Below are 19,741 nucleotides of genomic sequence, written 5' to 3' on the forward strand. Positions count from 1 at the left end.
TCCAGTTTGCAATTGCTTTATCAACTTGCAGAACTAACTTCAGAGATACCATTACCCACCAAGAAGCACTCCCTTCCCAGAGGTCTAGGTTCCAGATTCATAGGAACTCATCTTCAAGCTTCTAAGTTTTAATATGTCTAACCTCTTTCCTTTGTTCCACCATTTCTAGGGATGGAAGCTGTGTCTTATAGTTATTATGCCAAATTCTCATTGTTAAATAATTAGATGGCTTTTGTCTCCTGATTAGCCACTGACTGATACAGATCCTGCGGCATGGATTCCAGAAGCTCACTTGCTTAGCAATTGCAAGAAAACACAGAGCAGAGTGTGGTATGCCATCTTTTCACGGGCTAGACAGGCTCAAAGGGATTGGCCAGTACTGCAAAGAAGGATAGTTTGGGGTATAGGGGAATTCATGAGTATGTTCAGTGGGATAGGCAGCCCAAGGAAGCCCCCAAGGCTGGAGGAAGGTGCTGTATCTCAGTAAGGGTAGCCCAATGAGGCCCTCAGCTCCCTGGCACAATGGTGCCCTTAAGCCATTACCATTGTGTTCAAGTGCCCACTGCTTTTAGAATATGACTGGGCAGACCTATTCAAATGGGCAGAGGCAGAGCTGCAGGTGGGTTGGGAGGTTCATCCTCCCTCTGGCTCTAGTTCTTGAACTGTTAATGGGAGAACCAGCTGTAAGGCAGAGATTGGAAAGTGAGATTTAGCCAAGTGCTAGTAAGTGGTGCTTCTGCCTGCAGACCCAGGGTCAGGTTATTCTAACTTCCATTCCACTCCTGTCTGGGTGGGGCCAGAGGCTTGGGCCTGGCGTCTTACAGGCTGGGCTTGTCTTCACTGAGGCAGTGGGGGAGTTAGTGAGGCTTTAGTTAGCGCCCAGTTTGCTCCATTGGTTTCATGCGTTGTCTCTCCTCAAACCCCCAAATATTTTAATTCATTATTAATTCAGCCGAGGTTGATTTTGGTGATCAGAAGTTTTAATTTTAAGTAGAATGTAGACTACATAAGATTTTAAATGGAATGAATTTACACTAGACTGTAGGCTTTTGAGATGGAGACTATTTTATTCACTGCTCTGTTTCCAATGCCTAAAATAGTGCCTGGGTATTCCGTGAAACAGCTGTTGGATTAGTTATCCTTGAATGTATTCAACTTCGAAAATATTTTTTTGTATAGTTTCTTCAACTACTGAAAAATATTTATCTTGGATATTGATACAGAAAGAAAACAAAAATTTGATATCACAATCCAAAGATAATTTTAATTTTCTTTTTTATATGTATATATTTATATGTATATATTTATATATACATAAATATGTATATACTTATATATAAATAATAATTATACATATATAAATAATTTATATATAAACGTATCAAAAACGTATATTTAGTAATATATTTAGTGTAAATTGGTTAGTATCTACCTATTATTTTGTAACATTATTTTCTCTTAACATATAATAATTTTAATTCAAGGACATTAACATTCTTTTATAGTATTATTTTTAAAGGTTATACAGGATTTTATAGTACTTAGGTATAATAACTTGTTAATTACTTAGGTATATAGGATGTTCATATATATTTTTGATCTCATGAACAATTTGAAGAATACTTTTGAATCTAAATTTTTAAAAAATCTTCATGCATATTTCTTTTGGATAAGTTCCCAAAAAGGAAATAGCTGGGTAAGTAGGTGTGGAATTTTTTTTAAGGCTATTGATATGCCTTATAAATTGTTCCTGTGGCTTCAGCACCACTTCTCTCTCTTGAGTAGCATATAAGAGTGCCTGGTTCCATGCCTCTTGAATACTAGATCTTAGAATTTAAAAGCACCATCACCACCATTTGTGAGGTAAAAGACCCTTTGCTTATTTTGTTTATATTTCTTTAAATCAAAAGTCTTTATACTTTCCATCCTGATATCACTTCTTTATTTCTTCCTGTGGCTTTACCAAAATAAATCCTATTGATTACTTTCTTTATTCTTTTGCCTCTTGAGGCTTCATTCTTAATTTGCACCTTCTCTTTTATTGCTGATTTATCTTCAACCAATAAAGCCTACATTCTTGATCTTTCAAAACAATCGCATGTTTTAGTCATGCTTTGGATTTTGGACTGAAAGATTTTGCACGGTACCTCTATATAGAGGTATAAGTAAGTTTAGGATAATCAAAAGAACTGATCCAAATAGAAAATTACAGGAGAAAGAAGGATGAAACTATAAATGAGGTCACTGTCAAAATGCAGACTTGAGGCACCTGGGTGGCTCAGTTGGCTGAGTGTCTCATTCTCGATTTTGGCTCAGGTCATGATCTCAGGGTTGTTGGATAGAGCCTGCATCAGGCACCATGCTGGATGTGGAACCTGCTTAGGATTCTCTCTCTCTCTCTCTTTCTCCCGACCTTCATCTGTCTCTCTCTCTTGAAAAAAGAAAAAGAAGAAATGTAGGATAAAAATTCACACATGTATTATAAATAGGTGAATAATTTAATTTGATTTTATCTTTCTGGAGTACATCGGGAAGAAGGAGCAAGGATAAATGACTATATTTGCAGGCATGTAAACTTATCAGTCAGTCAAGATCTGCACAAATGTTCCTAAAATGAGAGTTCTTCATCCCCTTCTCCCCAATACACAGTGGGCTCTTATGAAGAAAAAACATACTATGTCACCAGTTCTTTTTTCAAATATATCCTGCAGGAGATAGAATATTATTTCAGAGGCTATCACTTATTAACCTCAAAGGTTTGGGCTGTCAGTTGCTGGGGTCTTTTGAGCCATCTCTTTCTAGGCTGCTAGCATTGCTCCAAAAATGTTTTAGGGTCACACCATTTACATTCTGCAAGGGACAATTGAACTAACATAGCTACATTGTTTCTAGGATGTTCTGGTGTAAGTCAGAGATCTGTTTCATAGAATAGTACAAAGAGGGCATCAGTTATGAAATCACTTGTTGACTTGAATATTGATAAAACCCAATTAGGAGCCCAAGCCCTTCTTATTCAATATTTATGTAGATCTTTAATGTAGATATTTCAGAAAATCCTAAATTTACTCCTATCAATATTATTTATTCAATAAATATTTTTAGAATGCTTATCTTGCCCTTAGCAACATGCCAGTGGCTGGGATAAAACAGTGGTAAGTGTTATTTATTCTAAAAGCTCATAACTGGGATCCAAACTTGTGGAGGAAGGTTGGCCAAGGTTCGCATGCAGGAATGAAACTTTAGCTGAGGCAGCCTGAGGGATGGGTAGGGGAGAGACTGCTGATTAGGTGAAGAATGCATTCTAGGCTTGAAGAACATGGCAAGAAAGGGTCATGGACCAAAAGGACCTGCAAGCAGCTCCATGTGGCTGCAGTAAGTGGGACAAGGGGAGGTGGGTATGCAACAAGGCTACAGAAGCAAGCAGGTGCCAGATCACACAGGATCTCATGTCTCAAGCTAAAAATTTCAGACTCTTATGGATAAAAGAAACATGACACATGCTAAGAAGAAGTATTTTGTTGTGATACTTGCATTTCAAACATGAAAGTGACAGCTGTGAGGAGGATGGATTGGACGGAGAAGAGACAGGACTGGTTGGTGGGAGCTAAAATGATGAACCGGAATGTGATGGCTTGGACTAGGGTGGTGGTAATAGATAAGGAGAGATGTTGATAGATTTTAGATATATTTCAGAGATAGAATCAAAGCAATTGGTGATAGAGCACTGGATTTGGAAGACGAAGTAGCATATCAAGGGTCCATCCTTCTGGTGTGAGTGAATAGATAACGGCACCAACTTTTAATGTGGGAAATGTTAATGTGGGGAAACAATTTGAAAAGCGAAGAATTTAGTTTTGGAGATGATTAGTTTGAGAAATTTTAGGAACATTTGAATGGAAGTAGAAGTGAAGTATATATTGATTATAAAGGTCAGGCATCAGAGAAGAGATGCATAAATGCTTTGTGGTGAGTAGGAGGGATAAGTTTAACTATGAGAGTCTCGAGACTGGCATGGCCGAAGGAAGAAGAAATTAGGAAAGTGTGTGATGAGAGGTGCAAAGAGATTTCTCAAGCATGCTGTAGTCAACTAAGTAGACTTTTGAAGAGAAAGAGAACATAATGTGGAGACCAGCAAGGGCCATTCTCTTTGGAAGCCTAGAAGTTATTGACAACTCTCGTAAAGTAGATGGAGGAATGTATGGTGGGTGAAGACATGTAGTCAGCATAAGTACGTATTCTTTGAGAGATATCTTGCCTTGAAATGGAGTCAGCTTGTGGTGACTGTGGGTTTCAAGGAGAACATTTTCAACAAGGGAGGTGCAGAGAGTATATGATATCTGATTTAAGGGATCTGAAAGAGTGCCAAAAGGTTAAAGGAATAACAGCAGACTGAAGTCCATGGGAAGGTGATGGGATGCTGCTCCAAGCACTGGCCATCAATGGGGGAGGAAGGAGACTCCTCCTTGTGACCAAGGAGGATTGGAGGAGAGCATGCATTCAGTTTTGTAGATTTGTTGGAGAGAATTTGAAGGAGCTCCCATCCAGGGCTTTCATCTACACTGTGAAGAATGAGGCAAGATAATCTGCTGACACTGTAGGAGAAAGGAGGTAGTAGGTTTGGAAAATTGAGGAAAGTGAAGAACTGTAGATAAAACTGTTTCCAAACATTCTGGGGTTCATGTCTCTCCAGAGTCATTTTATGTATTTGTTTTGCTTCCTTAATTTGTTTTTTTAATTCCATTTAATTTATATTATTGCAGAAACAAATTTCCTTTTACACTTGAGGGGAAAAATAACGTATTATACTAAGTAATGTAAAATAGTCAAATAGCAACTATCTGGGAGACATTTTTATTTTTTATTTTTTTAAAGAATTTATTTGTTTATTCATGAGAGACACAGAGAGAGAGAGAGAGAGAGAGAGAGAGAGAGGCAGAGACACAGGCAAAGGGAGAAGCAGAGGGAGAAGCAGGCTCCATGCAGAGAGCCCGATGTGGGACTTGATCCTGAGACTCCAGGATCACCCCCTGGGTCAAAGGCAGGCGCTAAACCACTAAACCATCCAGGGATACCCCCTCTGGGAGACATTTTTAGTGTTATACTATGGCCAGTAATATGATTAATTTTCACTTTGATAAATAATTTTTTTTCCAGGATTTTAGCTAAGTTTTTCTATTTATCTATCCATACACTCTGCTGGTTTATATTTTAAAATAGCTAAAAACAATTTTGGAAAGTAAAAAAAAATGTAGTAGAAAGTAAAAGGTACCTGTAATTAATCAGTGAAATTACTGAAGATATTTCTCCCTTAACATCGAAGACAGGTGACACACCACAGGATTTTCTCTTTTCTTTTAAAAATTGCCATCAAAGTCCTAAAGCCTCTCTTGATTATTTTTCTAAATTTGTGGGAGCTGTACTCAGATTGCTTATTGGTAATTCAGGCCTGAAAGTTTAGCCTGTTGATCTCTTCAAAAAGTTAAAACAGTCCTTTTCCTGGAGACCAAGCCACATCACTCACTATCTAGTGTGGGACATAAGTGTTTCCTTCCTTGCTTACAAAAGAATCACTTCTGTGTGTTTCAGGAAAATTTACTTATTTTTTAGTGAGAGTACAATCTTCATTTATTCCAGACTGAAAACATTAGCAGGAAAATTAAAAAAAAATATTTGTCACTAGGATTGGCTGAGTGTCGTTTTTAATTAGCTAGATTTAAGAGATGATGGTGAAATTACCTGTAATTACACAGCATAATAGGAATGCTGAAAATCCTGATATAAGGATTATTCCCATCATTTGAAGACTTTCATTAGTCAAATTCATTCTTAAAATGGGCACTCACTAATTTGACCTCATTGCCAGTCCCCAAGAATTGCAAGATGTTGAATCCTAGAGCCAGACCGCTCTAGATGACATCTAATTCAATTCTCTCAATTTTTCTTTTCTTTCTTTTTATTTGTCATTGAAGTGTGATTAGCATACAATATTATATTAGTTTCAAGTGTACAACATAATGATTCTGCATTTGTATACATTTTACAAAATGATCAGCACAATAAGTCTAGTTACCATCCACCACCAAAGTTATGTTTTTTTTCCTGTGATAAGACCTTTTAAGATTTACTGTCTTAGTACCTTTTGTCTTAGTACCTTTCAAATTTGCAATATAGTACTGACTATAGTCACCATGCTGTCCATGAAATCTGCATGATTTACTTATTTTACAACCTATTTATTTATAGATGTTTGTACATCTTGATCTTCACTCGTTTTGCTAACTACCCTCTCAACCCTTCAGTAACCACCAGTTTATTCTCTGTATCTGGGTTTTGTTTTGATTTTTAGATTCCATATATAAGTGAAATCATATGGTATTTGCCTTTTTTTTAATCATTTATTTAACTTAGCATAGTGCCCTTAATATCTATCCACATCACAAATGGCAAGATTTCATCCTTTTTATGGCTGAGTAGTATTCTACTGTGCATGTGTGTTACACATATATGTGCATATATGAAAAACATCTACTTTATCTGTTCATCCATCAATGGACACTTAGATTGTTTCCTTATCTTGGTTATTGTAAATAATGCTATAATGAAAACGCAGTTGCATATCTCTTTTCAAATTAGTGTTTTGTTTTCTTTGGTTGAATACTCAAAAGTAGAATTGCTGGGTCATATGTTATTTCTATGTTTAGTTTTTTCAGGAACCTCTACTGTTTTGTAGGATGGCTGCACCAATTTGCATTCTCTCCAATAATACATAAGTTTACCCTTTCCTCCAAATCCTTACCAACACTTGTTACCTCTTGTTTTTTTGGATAAGAGTCATCTATTATTTCTATTATTTTCTATTATCTTTTTATTTTTGATTTCATTCATTTCCATTCTGATCTTTATGGTTTCTTTCCTTCTACTAACTTTGGGCTTTATTTGTTCTTCTTTTTCTAATTCCTCTAGGTGTAAAGTTAGATTGTTTTAGACTTCTCTTATTTTTTTGAGGTAGGCATATGTTGCTATAAACTTCCCTCTTAGAACTGCTTTTGCTGCATCTCATAGATTTTGATATCTTGTATTTCCATTTTTATTTGTCTCAAGGTATTTTATTTTTCTCCTTTGATTTCTTTATTTTTACTGTTTAATAGCCTCTTGTTTAATCTCTGCATATTTGTAATTTTTCTATTTTTCTTCTTGCAGCTGATTTCTAGTTTTATCTCACTGGGGTCAGAAAAGATGCTTGATATGATTTCAGTCTTCTTAAATTCATTAAGACTTGTTTTGTGGCCTTGCATATGATTTATCCTGGAGAATGTTCCATATGAACCTTACAAGAATCTATATTCTGTTGCTTTTGGATGGAATGTTCTGTATATACTTATTAAGTCCATCAGATCTAATGTGTCATTTAAGGTTCATGTTTTCTTATTGATTTTCTGTCTGGATGATCTATCCATTGATGTAAGTGGAGGGTTAAAGTACTCTACTATATTGTATTGCTGTCAATTTCTTCTGATAGGTTTGTTAATATTTGCTTTATACATTTAGGTACTCATGTTGGGTGCATAAATATTTACAAATGTTATATCTTCTTGTTGGATTATCCCCTGTAAGGAGGCAAAATTTCCTCAAAATATTCTCTTTGGCATAACGGTTATTTTAAATTCTCTATTTTTAAGAAACTGCAGACAAACTCAGTAGAATTTACCTTTTTGTAAGAGACATTTACACTTATAAAAGAAATCTCCATCTGCAAAGGTGTCTCCCTATCTTTACCAGGAAGAAGGAGGTGACTCAATCTCTAGAAACTCTTATCAATGGAAAAGACAATGACTTAAATTTGTATAACTACCTTACCTCAGTTTACTATGATTTCCCTGATACTTTGCCATAACTGACTCCTTACCTTCAACATTTTCTTTTATCTTTAGCTGACGGTAGTATTTACGATGAGGGCTTCCACCATTTGGGGGACTTTACTCACTTTTCCCAATTCTTTCCCACATAGTAGAGTATATATGTTATTAAACTCTTGTTCTATTTTCTCCTGTTCATCTGTCCCATGTCTCAATTTATTAGACTAGCCTTGAAGAACAATGTTTTTCCTTCCAGCACCCCTTTATCTTAATGTATGCCTACCTTGTCTTTTATTAGAGTCTTTGTTTTAAAGTCTGTTTTGTCACATGTAAGTATAGCTATGCCAACTTTCTTTTGGTTTCCATTTGTGCAAAATCTCTTTTTTTCAACATCCTTTCCCTTTCAGTCTATGTATGTCTGTGTTTCTGAGGTGAGTTTCTTATAGACAATATATAAATAGGTCTTATTCTTTTTATCCACTCAGCCACTCTCTATCTTTTGGTTAGGTAATTAGTCCATTGCTTTTAAAGTAATTATTGATAGGTGTATTCTTACTGCCATTTTTAAACTTTCTAGCAGTTTCTAGCAGTTTTCTGACTGCTTTGTAGTTTCTCTCTGTTCCTTTCTTCTTCTCTTCTTTCTTCCCTTACTATTTGTTGACTTTCTACTGTGTTTTACTAAGATTCCTTTCTCATTATTTTTTGCATATCTATTATAGGGTTTTGCTTTGTGGTTACCATGAGGCTTACATGTAACAGCCTACATAAATCACAAACTATTTTAAGCTGATAGCAAGTTAAGTTTGCACACATCCTGAAATTCTGCATTTTTATTCCCTTCTCCACATTTCATGTTTTTAATGTCACATTTTATATCTTTTCATTTTGTGTATATCCTAATTATTGTAGTTGTAATTATTATTACTCCTTTTGTCTTTTACCCTTTGTACTAGTTTTATAAATGATTAATCCATGTTCTTTACTATATATTTGCCTTTACCAGTGAGATTTTTATTTTCATTTGTTTTCTTATTACTAATTAGTACCCTTTGTTTTCAACTTAAAGAAGTCTCTTTAACATTTCTTGTAGGGCCAGTTTAGTAGTGGTGAACTCCTTTAACTTTTCCTTGTCTGTTGAACTCTTTATCTCTCCTTCAATTCTGAATGATAATCTTGCTTGGTAGAGTATTCTTGGGTGTAGGGGTTTCCTTTTAGCACTTTGAATATATCACACCATCTCTTTGGGCCCACAAAGTTGCTGCTCATTAATTTGCTGGTAATCTTATAGAAGTTCTCTTGCATGTAATGAGTTGTTTTTTCTCTTCCTCCTTATGGTTCTCTATATTTTTGACACTTTAATTATAATGTGTCTTGGTGTGGGTCACTTTGGGTTCATCTTGTTTGGAACTCTTTTGGCTCATAGACCTGGATGTCTTTTCCTTCTCAGGCTAGGGAAGTTTTCAGCCATTATTATTTCTTTTTTTATTTTATGATTTGATTTTTATTTATTCATGAGAGACACAGAGAGAGGCAGAGACATAGGCAGAAGGAGAGGCAGGGCTGTGGGGAGCCTGATGCAAGACTCCATCCCAGGACTCCGGGATCATGATCTGAGCCAAAGGCAGATGCTCAACCACTGAGCCACCCAGGTGCCCCCAGCTATTATTAGTTTAAATACACTTACTGCCCCTTTCCCTCTCTCTTCTTCTGGGACTCATAATGAATGTTATTACATTTGACGCTGTCTCATTGGTCCCTTAAGCTATCTTCACTTCTTAAAATTCTTTTTTCTGGGATCCCTGGGTGGCGCAGCGGTTTGGCGCCTGCCTTTGGCCCAGGGCGCGATCCTGGAGACCCGGGATCGAATCCCACATCAGGCTCCCGGCGCATGGAGCCTGCTTCTCCCTCTGCCTGTGTCTCTGCCTCTCTCTCTTTCTCTCTGTATGACTATCATAAATAAATAAAATTAAAAAAAAAAATTCTTTTTTCTTTTTGCTATTTCATTAGGTGATTTCCACTACACTCACAGTTCACTGATATTTTCTGCTTCCTCAAGTCTGCTGTTGAACCCTTCTACTGTATGTTTCAGTTTAATTATGGTATTGTTCAGCTCCGTGCCTTCTATTTAGTACTTTCCTATATTTTATATCTTTTGTTGAAGTTCTCACTATGTTTATCCATGTTTCTTCCAAGTTTAGTAAGCATCTTTATGATCACAACTTTGAACCCTTTACTGGGTAAATTACTTATTTCCGTTTTATTAAATTTATTTTTTCTGGAGTTTGATCTTTTTTTAAAAATTATTTTATTTATTTATTAATTAGAGACACAGTGAAAGAGAGAGGCAGAGACACAGGCAGAGAGAGAAGCAGGCTCCATGCAAGAAGCCCAATGTGGGACCCAATTCCAGGACCCCAGGATCATGCCCTGGGCTAAAGGCAGACGCTCAACTGCTGAGCCACCCAGGGGTCCCTGGATTTTGATCTTTTTGAACATATTCTTCTGTTTTGTTTTGTTTCTTATTTAGTTTGACTCTATGTTTGTTTCTGTGCATTAGGTGCAAATAGCCATCTCGCCCCATCTTGAAGGAGTGGCTTTGTGTAGGAGATTCATCTTCTATTTTAATTTTGCCCCCTAGGTTTTGGTCATCTCTCTCAAATGGTCTCTCTATGATGATTTCTGACTCATGGGGCCCAGAAATGCAATCTCCCCCAGCCACCAGAGCCAGGCAGTCCAGGGGCATTCCCTGTGTGTGGGTCACTCTCACTTTCTGGGTCTGTTGGTGGCTGCAGGAGCAGTGCAGGGTTGTGTGGGGAGCTGGCTCACCAGTGCTAGTAGACTAGGGTGAGATTGCAAAAACGGCGCCTGTCTGCACTGGCACCAGCAAGGTAGAGGGAGAGTATAGAGATAGTCTCCACCCATGCTAGGGCTAGTTAGGTAGAACAATGCCTAGAATGGTATCTGCCAGGTCCTCCACCCCTGGACAGTATCCCAGCAGGCTTCTGCCTCCCTGGCAGATGAGATAGGGTTAAGCAAATAAATCTCCTTCACATATGGTCTGGGTGCTTTTTAATTTGCTTCTTTTGTGCTGAGTTCTGGAGAAAATGAGTCTACATGTGGACCCTTTAAGAGCAGAATCTTAATTCCCTACAGCCTTGTTTCTCCTGGTTCTAAGCCTCATTGGATCTTGAAATCAGATGTTTTGGGGACTTGTTTCTCTCAAACAGGTACCAAGGGTTGGGGTGCCTCATGTGGGGCACAGACTCCTTATTCCTCAACAAGAAGCTTCATTTTGTGAGCTCCCTCTTGACTCTTAAATTGTGGGATTCAGTGTCAGGAGTAGGGTTTTTGGTAAAAATATGTCTCTGCCTCTCCTACCCATCTCAGCGTGCTCTTTTTATCTTTTGTTGTGGAAGATCTGTTCAGCTAGTTTTCAGAATATTTTTCAGAGAGAATTGTTGCATATATAGCTATGGATTTGTTGTGTTTATGGGAGGAGGTCAGTTCAGGATCCTCCTATGCTGCCATCTTGAGTCAGAACCTCTCAGGTTTTCTTAATGAAAGAACAGAATTAGAAGGAGGAAATGAATTACTAAAGGTCACAGGTTGGATGTTGGTTTTACTGATCTATCTCAAGGCTGACACACAGTAATTGCTATATAAATAACTTTGAAACGCTGTACTGATTGTCATAAAGACTGTACTAATTTACAGCATGAGGTTCCTCAGAAATTAAAATAGAACTTTCATATGATCCGGCAATTCCTTCTGGGTATATACTGAAAGGGATGGAAATTGGAATCTCAAAGAGAGGGCTGTACTCCCATGTTCGTTTGTGACAACATGAATAGGCCTGAAGGACATTATGCTAAGTGAAATGAGCCAGACATAGAAAGAAAAATACTGCATGATCTCTTTTATGTGTGGTATTTAAAATAGTCACAGAAGCTAAGAGTAGGATGGTGGATACCAGGGTCTAGAGGGCTGAGGAAATGACATGACGTTCGTCAGAGGGTACAGTTTCAATAATGTGTGATGAATAAGTTCTAGAGATCTAAGGTATAGGATGGGGATAATAGTTAACAATACCGTGTTGTATACTTGAAATTTGCTGAAAGGATAGATGTTAAATTAAATCTCACCTCCCCCCCCCCCCACAGGATAGTAACTATGTAGAGGTGATGAGTATGTTAATTAGCTTGATTGTGATGATCATTTCACAGTGAATACATATATCAATACATCAAGCTGTACATCTTTGAACATATCCAATTTTTACATTCCTTGATACTTCAATAAAGCTGTTAAAAATAATTTTGATCTATCGTCTATAAAAACATTTACTTCTTTTCTTCAAGATATTTTGAAGATGGTCAGGAATCCAGGAATCCTTTGATCTTCATAGCTATACCTTACAATGACTCCTTTGGTATGTATGAGAAGATGTACTAGAATGTCCACATTATAATCTGAGGTCAGGTAGAAGTTTTCTATAAACTAGTTTTGTCATGAACATTAAAAAGCAGTGTTGAACCAAAACTCTGGAGGCAGTGTATAAATCCTAATATTTTAATAGTTGCTCCCTTTTAAAGCTTGTAAAAATGGTAAGACTTATCTACAAAATGAATATTCAAGGAGCGGATGGCTATAGACACAGGCTAGCACAGTCTCCTGATCTCTCCTGACCTGTCAAAGTGCAGACATTCAGGCTGTAATATTGGTGCCTTTCAAAATAATATGTAATATCTGAAGTCTATTTTGAAAGGATTATGTAGTACTAAAGATTAACTGAACTTTAATTCATTCTTATTTAAAAACAGTGCATACAGGAGCAGAGAATTACCTAGAGGCAAAATTATGGTTGTTTCTATGCTGGAATTAAATAAAAACTAGTTAAACTAGACTTGGAAACTAAGCAGCAGTTAAAGTGGGACTTCTTAAAACCATCTTAGGAGGTGGGTCACTTTTTGCTGCAAGAAATTAAATTCCGTGATTTGAGTGAAAGCTTTCAGATTTGCTTCCATGGTGCGGAAATGAAAACATTTTACACAGACTGCATCTAAATGTGGGTGAGTCACCAATCCATATCTGGCCTTCACCCATGTTTGTGTCAAGCTGACACATTGAAATAAGTCCCAGATGGTCCCTGTCTCCTTTTTGAGTGTTTGTTCTCCAATTTTTACTTGAAAGCATTCCTCAGTGCTGGGCACAGAGTGAAAGACTATATTGGGGTTTCTGCCAATCTCTTAATTCATAGCAGAGGTGACCGACAATGTCACATATTCGATAAATAATAAACATAGGACTCCATTTAACACCCAATTTTCAAATCCACTTGCAATAGAAAATTTCCCCAGAAGTTCTTCTTAGCCTTTCTGACTCCCTTTGGGAAATCTGGCTTTGGCCATATGATCTTTACTTAGCAACTCAATCTCATTTTACATTATTACCACCCCCCCATCCCCATTCTACTTCCATTATCTCATTCTTCAGAACTGTGTGATTTTAGAGGACTCTTTTGTTCTTTCTCTCTATATTTCTTATTTATTTGAGAGAGAGAGATAGAAGGGAAGGAGAGGGAGAAGCAGTCTCCCCATTGACCAAGGAACCCAATGTGGGGCTCAATCTCAGGACCCAGGGATCATGACCTGAGCTGATCATGATCTATAAACTAGTTTTGTCATGAACATTAAAAAGCAGTGTTGAACCAAAACTCTGGAGGCAGTGTATAAATCCTAATATTTTAATAGTTGCTCCCTTTTAAAGCTTAAAAGGCAGATGCTTAACCAACCAAGCCACCCAGGCACCTCAGAGGACTTTCTGTCCTTGGGATCTGCATTGGACACTAAAGGATTCAAAGCCATGGTTCTCACACCACTTGTATCAGAATCAGCTGGATTCCCGGGCCTCAACTCACACTCATTGAATCATCTGTTGATAAGGCCGAGACATTTGAACTTCTACAGACAAGTTATATAGCTATATGTATGCTTTTATACTGGTGTAAAATGATGGCATTATCCAGTGAATTTGACCTGGGAAAAAAAGATTTAAGCTGAAGAAATGTAATGTCTGCCAGAGGGCACAGGGGTAATTTGACAGAGAATATCAGTGTGTCCTTATATCACCCCATATTATCATAATTGAAATACCCATGCTCCAAGTAGATGTGTGTAAGGTGTTAAATGCTGTTAGCAGAAAAGAGAGTCTTGTTTGTCCTCAGAGTTCCAGGAGCACTCTTACTGTCCGGGTTCTTCTTGTCCTATAACTTATCTTGCTCTGGGATTTCACAGCATAAGGAGCATGCATTGGTTATCTTTGCTTTTTCTCATTCGTTACCTGCACCAAATGGCAGTGGTGCTGTCTTTCCAGGTAGTCTGTGGCCTAACCTAGCCAGCTCCCTTTGTGGTGGCACTTCCTGGTTGGTGGCTCACCTGTGTCTAGACCCTCCTGCCCTCACCTCTGACCTGATGCCTCCTTCCACTTACACGGCTACACAGGAGGCTTGACCAGTGACACTTCCCTACGAAAACTGAAAGAGGTCAAGAAATCTGAGAAATCTGTGTTTCTCTGAGTGGCTGGACTGGCAAAGTGAGAATCTAGAGTATTTACACTTTATACCATGTAGACTAGACAGTAAGGAAATCCAGCTTTTATTTTGCTTTTTGTAAGTTCAGCAGCATTCAAGAGCTGACGTTGTAACCTAGATGTTCATTTCTCATGTTACTGTGGTTATTGCCAAATACATTGGTGGGAATAGGGCGTAATAGGGCCTTGACATAAAATGGCAGTATGGTGATTTCTGAAGCCAGAAAAGGTTACTTGTCTCTATACAGATAACTTCTCAGCCTGTGAATCCATCCAGAGATTACGTGCTACTATCACAAAAACCTGTCAACATTTGTTTCTGTACTTTTTATGTTTCAAAGTTTGTGTGTTCAGCTGTAAATAAGAGAACACTTGGTAAAAATAGGAGCAGATTAACCTTACATAACAATAAATATAAAGGAAGAAGATTTGAGGGTCATGCTTCTCCAGTGCCTTTGCTTCTCCATTCTCAGCATATAAATGTAGTCTACCCTCCAGGCTGTGGGATGACTGTCACAGCCCCAGGCATCCTACCCTCAGACTCTAGGAAACAGGAGAGGGGCTAGGAGCATAACTTTCCTTTCTTGCTATTCTCTTCATTTATTCTTTTTCCGTTAGTAGGAAAAATATTCCTCCTGGTCTCTCTAGATCCTTCTGGATAGATCTAGGTTAAATGTTTATCCCATCATGCACGGCAGCTTCCCTGACATTCCTATAGTTCTGATGGCCTGGAAGCCAGCAGTAGCCTCCCAATATTTCTTCCCTCAGCCTTTCCAAACACTGCCTTAGATTCTTTCTTTTCTGCATTAAATGCTGTCCATGAGGGTTTTTTGCCATCCAGACTGAAATTTTATTATGTTCTCTGTTTTTAAAAATGTATTTGTTGCTCTTAATGGGAAAAGAATCTGAAAGATTACATAACTCTGGTCTCACATGCTTTGGGCTTCATCTCATTCTTGCAGAGTTTAAGCTGGAATACGCATATTGTGTCTAGAAGCAGGCATCACAGGTAAGAGTGCCCAATACTCACATGTGTTTGTGTGTGTGTGTGTGTGTGTGTCTGTGTGTGTGTGTGTAGGTGCCTGGTCAACAGCACCAGTTGAGCCAAATCTTTGAGTCCACCGGACCAGGTATGTGAGATACGTGAGTGAGAAACCTCCTAGACCAGTGCATTCTCCAACAGTTTTCATCATTCCCAGCATTCACTACTACAGCTCCAGGCATAAACAAGCCACCCACCCAGTGCCCTATCTAAATTCCTCACAGAATGTATAAGAATTATAAAATGCTTGTTGTTTTCCTCCACTTGATTTTCAGAAGGTTTGTTACACAGCAATAGATAATGGTAACCCGAGGACAGGATTTGGGTGTTCCTGGGTCTTCTCATCAATGCCTTTTTAATATTTCCCTTTCCATCAAGGTTAATCTTTCTACTAGTAGTCCACAAGCCCTTAAAACCACATTTTAGATTTCTACTGTCTTTCCCTTGGAATTGAACCTACTACTGAGCACTCAGTAGGAGCTTTCCAAAATCTGTATTGGCTAACTGGCACGGTGGTGCCTGGACTCTGCCGCAGGAGCAAACACTGACCACAGGATCTGAGAGTATGGATTGTGTGGGATGCCAAATGCACAAAGGATCCAGACAGAACTTTCCTGAGCCAGTATTGCATGCTTTTACCACATTTTATGATGTGTACATGGTTTACTGGGTTCCCATTCCTCTTTTTAATTGGAAACTATTTGACATTTCTTTTGGTCACATAGGAAATGGAAAAGAGAACCTCATTCAGAATTTGGCATTGCATATTAGTTAGGTAACTTTGTGATTTTTGAAGTTAGGAAGGGGTTGAACTGAAACCAAGAACTGCTACTAGTCTATGACTGGCAGGATATGAATTCACTTAAATGGCTGCAGAAGTGGCCTTGTCACCTCTTTTGTCCCAGTCAATTCCTTGGTCTTTATGAATCAAGATCATTGCACATCTTGCCTGCACAGGGATAATTATTAGACTGAGTAAATTAATAAGTACCAAATACTCTGGAATCTAAAATGGTATGCAGGCATTAAGTATTATTGTTAGAATGACTCTTAGTAATTGTACCTAACTGCTGTCCCTTAAAACATCTTATTAATTAAGTAAATAAAATACTGTTCTACTGAAACCCTTAGCACCTATTCTGGCATAGTAAAAGAAAAGGAATTATGGAAAAAACAGGCTTAATTATGATAATAAAATAATTTTCTGTGCATCTTTCCTTCTTTCCTCCTACTTACTTCTCAGTGGTAGGCTCCGCTCCTCTAACTGTGGATGTTCACAGAGTGCAGTTGTGGAGTATGGGAAGCAAATGTCAAGCACGAATGTGAAGAGCGATTATCCCACAAAGAATATCTGGCACCATCATTGGGTTTCAAAGGCAGATGTTGATGTGCTACTGCCAACATTTCTCAGGTGGTCTGCCCAGTGTGCGACTGCTCTCTGGCCCAAATGACACCCGATTCCCAGATGTCACAGTGCTTCTCATGTCACCTTCCTGTGAATGACAATGGAAAAGATTTCTGAAGTAATCACAGTTGTAAACTTTCATCTTAGCGGAAAGGCTAATCATCTTAAACATGTTAACAACTCAGACTTATCGCTGGACCTGAACTCTAACTTCACCTATGCCTGTACCACACGGGCATTCATTTGCTCTCTCTTTGATCTAGATATGTAAACACTGAGAGCCCCCACTACCCCCTCCCACCCCCATGCCACCAAGATTGGGACCACAGTAGCCGTATGTCAAGCTTTTCAAGCTTTTGTTCATCCTTCACAGTAGGAAATGAATAAATGCTTTTTAATTAATTGTTTAGCCTAATTACAATTCACTTCACTTGGAGGGAATAAATGTATGCTGGAAAAAGAAACTGATACACTTGTTTTATGAATACAAAAGAGTCAGTTGAGAATTGTGTTTTATATAATACTTGAAATCAAATCAAATTCCAAAAGCTAAGTGATTTCTTCTAATTACTAAGCCATCCTAAGTGTCTTTGAAAAGAGTGGATGGGAGGATTCCAAACAGGGATTAGCTTTATTCCTTGGAGCTAGCGGAAGCACTAAACTATTGGATTAATAAAGAGTAAAACCAAAAGATTCTTTTGACTTTAACTTTAGTGAGAGGAGAGAGAGGAGTTCAAAATATATATTTTTTTCCTTAAATGAATTTCATACTATCACTTTTCTAAGAACTCCTGTTGAGAAATGGCCAGTGAGAGTTTGGAACTTTCCACATTTGACATTGTAAAGCTATCCTTTTGGATATGTAGTGGGAAGATGAGAATGCTTTATTTACTTAAGTGTACCACAGTGCTGTCTGGCTACCTTTCTATGTAGCCATGGTTTACCCTCTTATGTTCTCTAAAGTGGCTATTCTAGTCCTCCATTCTTCTTAGACTTCCTTTATCACCCCACCTTTCTCATTTCTCAAAACTTGATGCCATGCAACTGGAACTCCTTTATCCTTTGCATCCACACCTAAACATTTCCTGAATCTGTGCCTTAGTTTTTTCTCCCCCCGCCTTTTTTTTTCGTGTGCTTTTGCTTTTGCTTTATCTCTGCAGCAGTGGATGATACAGCCAACAACCTGTATGGCAGCAACAGCAATTTAATTGTCATTGGATGAGGACGTCCTTTAGCTTCAGACGCTGCCTTTGTGACAGGCAAGATGAGATTACAAACACAGTCCAACTGTGGTGATAATATATGGGTCACCAGAGAACTAATTATGGCAAAACTGAAGAACAGGACAGTCTTCTGGGGATAAGAATGATCAAGCATAGATATGTTGCTGTGCCCCCTGGGGTGGTAACTGAAACCACCAGAGGAGAATGGGTGCTGTTGGTGCTCGGGAAATAAGGCAGGGAGCAGCATTATTACATTTCATACCTCTTTTACAACTACAAATCAGCAACATTTGGAACTGGCTGCACTGGGAGACCAAACGGCAGCATGAAACCATTTTGAATAAGGGGGCAGTTCATCACTTTATAAAGGAAACTTCCATCATTTCCTGGAGGAGGCTAAATTAAATTAAAAATGAAATTATAAGATGAAAGAAGAGAAGAAGAAGAAGAAGAAGAGGAAGAGGAAGAGGAAGAGGAAGAAGAGAAAGAAGAACACTGTTCTTTAAAATAGAAGTTTCACCAAATTCAGAGAAAAATGTAACTTCTCATGGCAGTGGTCCCTTTCCATCCTCCCCAGGCTGCTGACAAAATGGGCTGATAATTGAAACTCCTATCAACCATCCCAGGAGAATTCTAAGAGTATTGAAGCGAAACAATGTTTGCAGAAAGTATTATGATTAAGGATCTAAGAATAAATAATACAGAGTGGGAAATGGATGAGACAAGGATAATGGCAGATACCATCTAGAGTATGTCAGACTGGGAAGTCAGGCTTATACTCTGGCCATGGACACTTGCTTACTGTTTGCTGAATTCTCACACATGTCCTCCTTTTAAAGCCTCTCTAGGACTTGAGAAGAAACTTTGTTAGATGCTGGATATGCCAGCCGTAAAATAGTGACTCTTTCCCATGAAGATATTCAAGACAAGCTCATCAGTTTTGACTGGGGCAGTGCTGTTCTGGGAAGTGATAAGGTGGTGAGCAAGAGGGTCTGCAGCAGCTTCTTTCATAAATATGATAGTTAGCCTGAAAGTCATGTTCATTGTGATCATTCTGGTCTCACTCAGTGTCACCTGCAATGTATGATCTTAAAGCCTTGTGAAATTCTTCTCCTGGCCAGTTCTCAAGCACGGCATGCTTGCCAAGGCCCTCTGCCCACAACCACTTTTCACATTCTCTTCCCTTTCCAGGAATGACCCTGCTCCATCCCTCATCTGGGAGAATGCCCACATTCCCTTTAAGACCAGAACCTGACATGCTCCAGCTTTCCAAAGGAGAGAGAGTTACTCTTTGTTTGGAGATTTTCTCTACCTCTTCTGTGTCTTTCATCACATGCCAGAGGCAAACTCCATGTTATTCTATTTCTAATAGCATATGGAACAGATTCAAGCACATTGGAGTCATTCAGCTGCTGAAATAACGAACTTTACAAAATGTATCCTTACCTTAGACCCTTCCTCTCTATATTAAAGCTTTGATATCTGTCAAAATGTGGATTCTCAATGAATAGCTAACAAGTAGAGTATTTTTTTCATCATTCTTAATATGGGTGGGTATCAGGTTATTTTTTAAGAGTCAGTTTTGATAAGGGGCGATTGATTACAGGATGAGGGTACAGTGAAGTGG

This window comes from Vulpes lagopus, chromosome 5, assembly GCF_018345385.1.
Source record: "Vulpes lagopus strain Blue_001 chromosome 5, ASM1834538v1, whole genome shotgun sequence".
In the NCBI taxonomy this organism is placed as follows: domain Eukaryota; kingdom Metazoa; phylum Chordata; class Mammalia; order Carnivora; family Canidae; genus Vulpes; species Vulpes lagopus.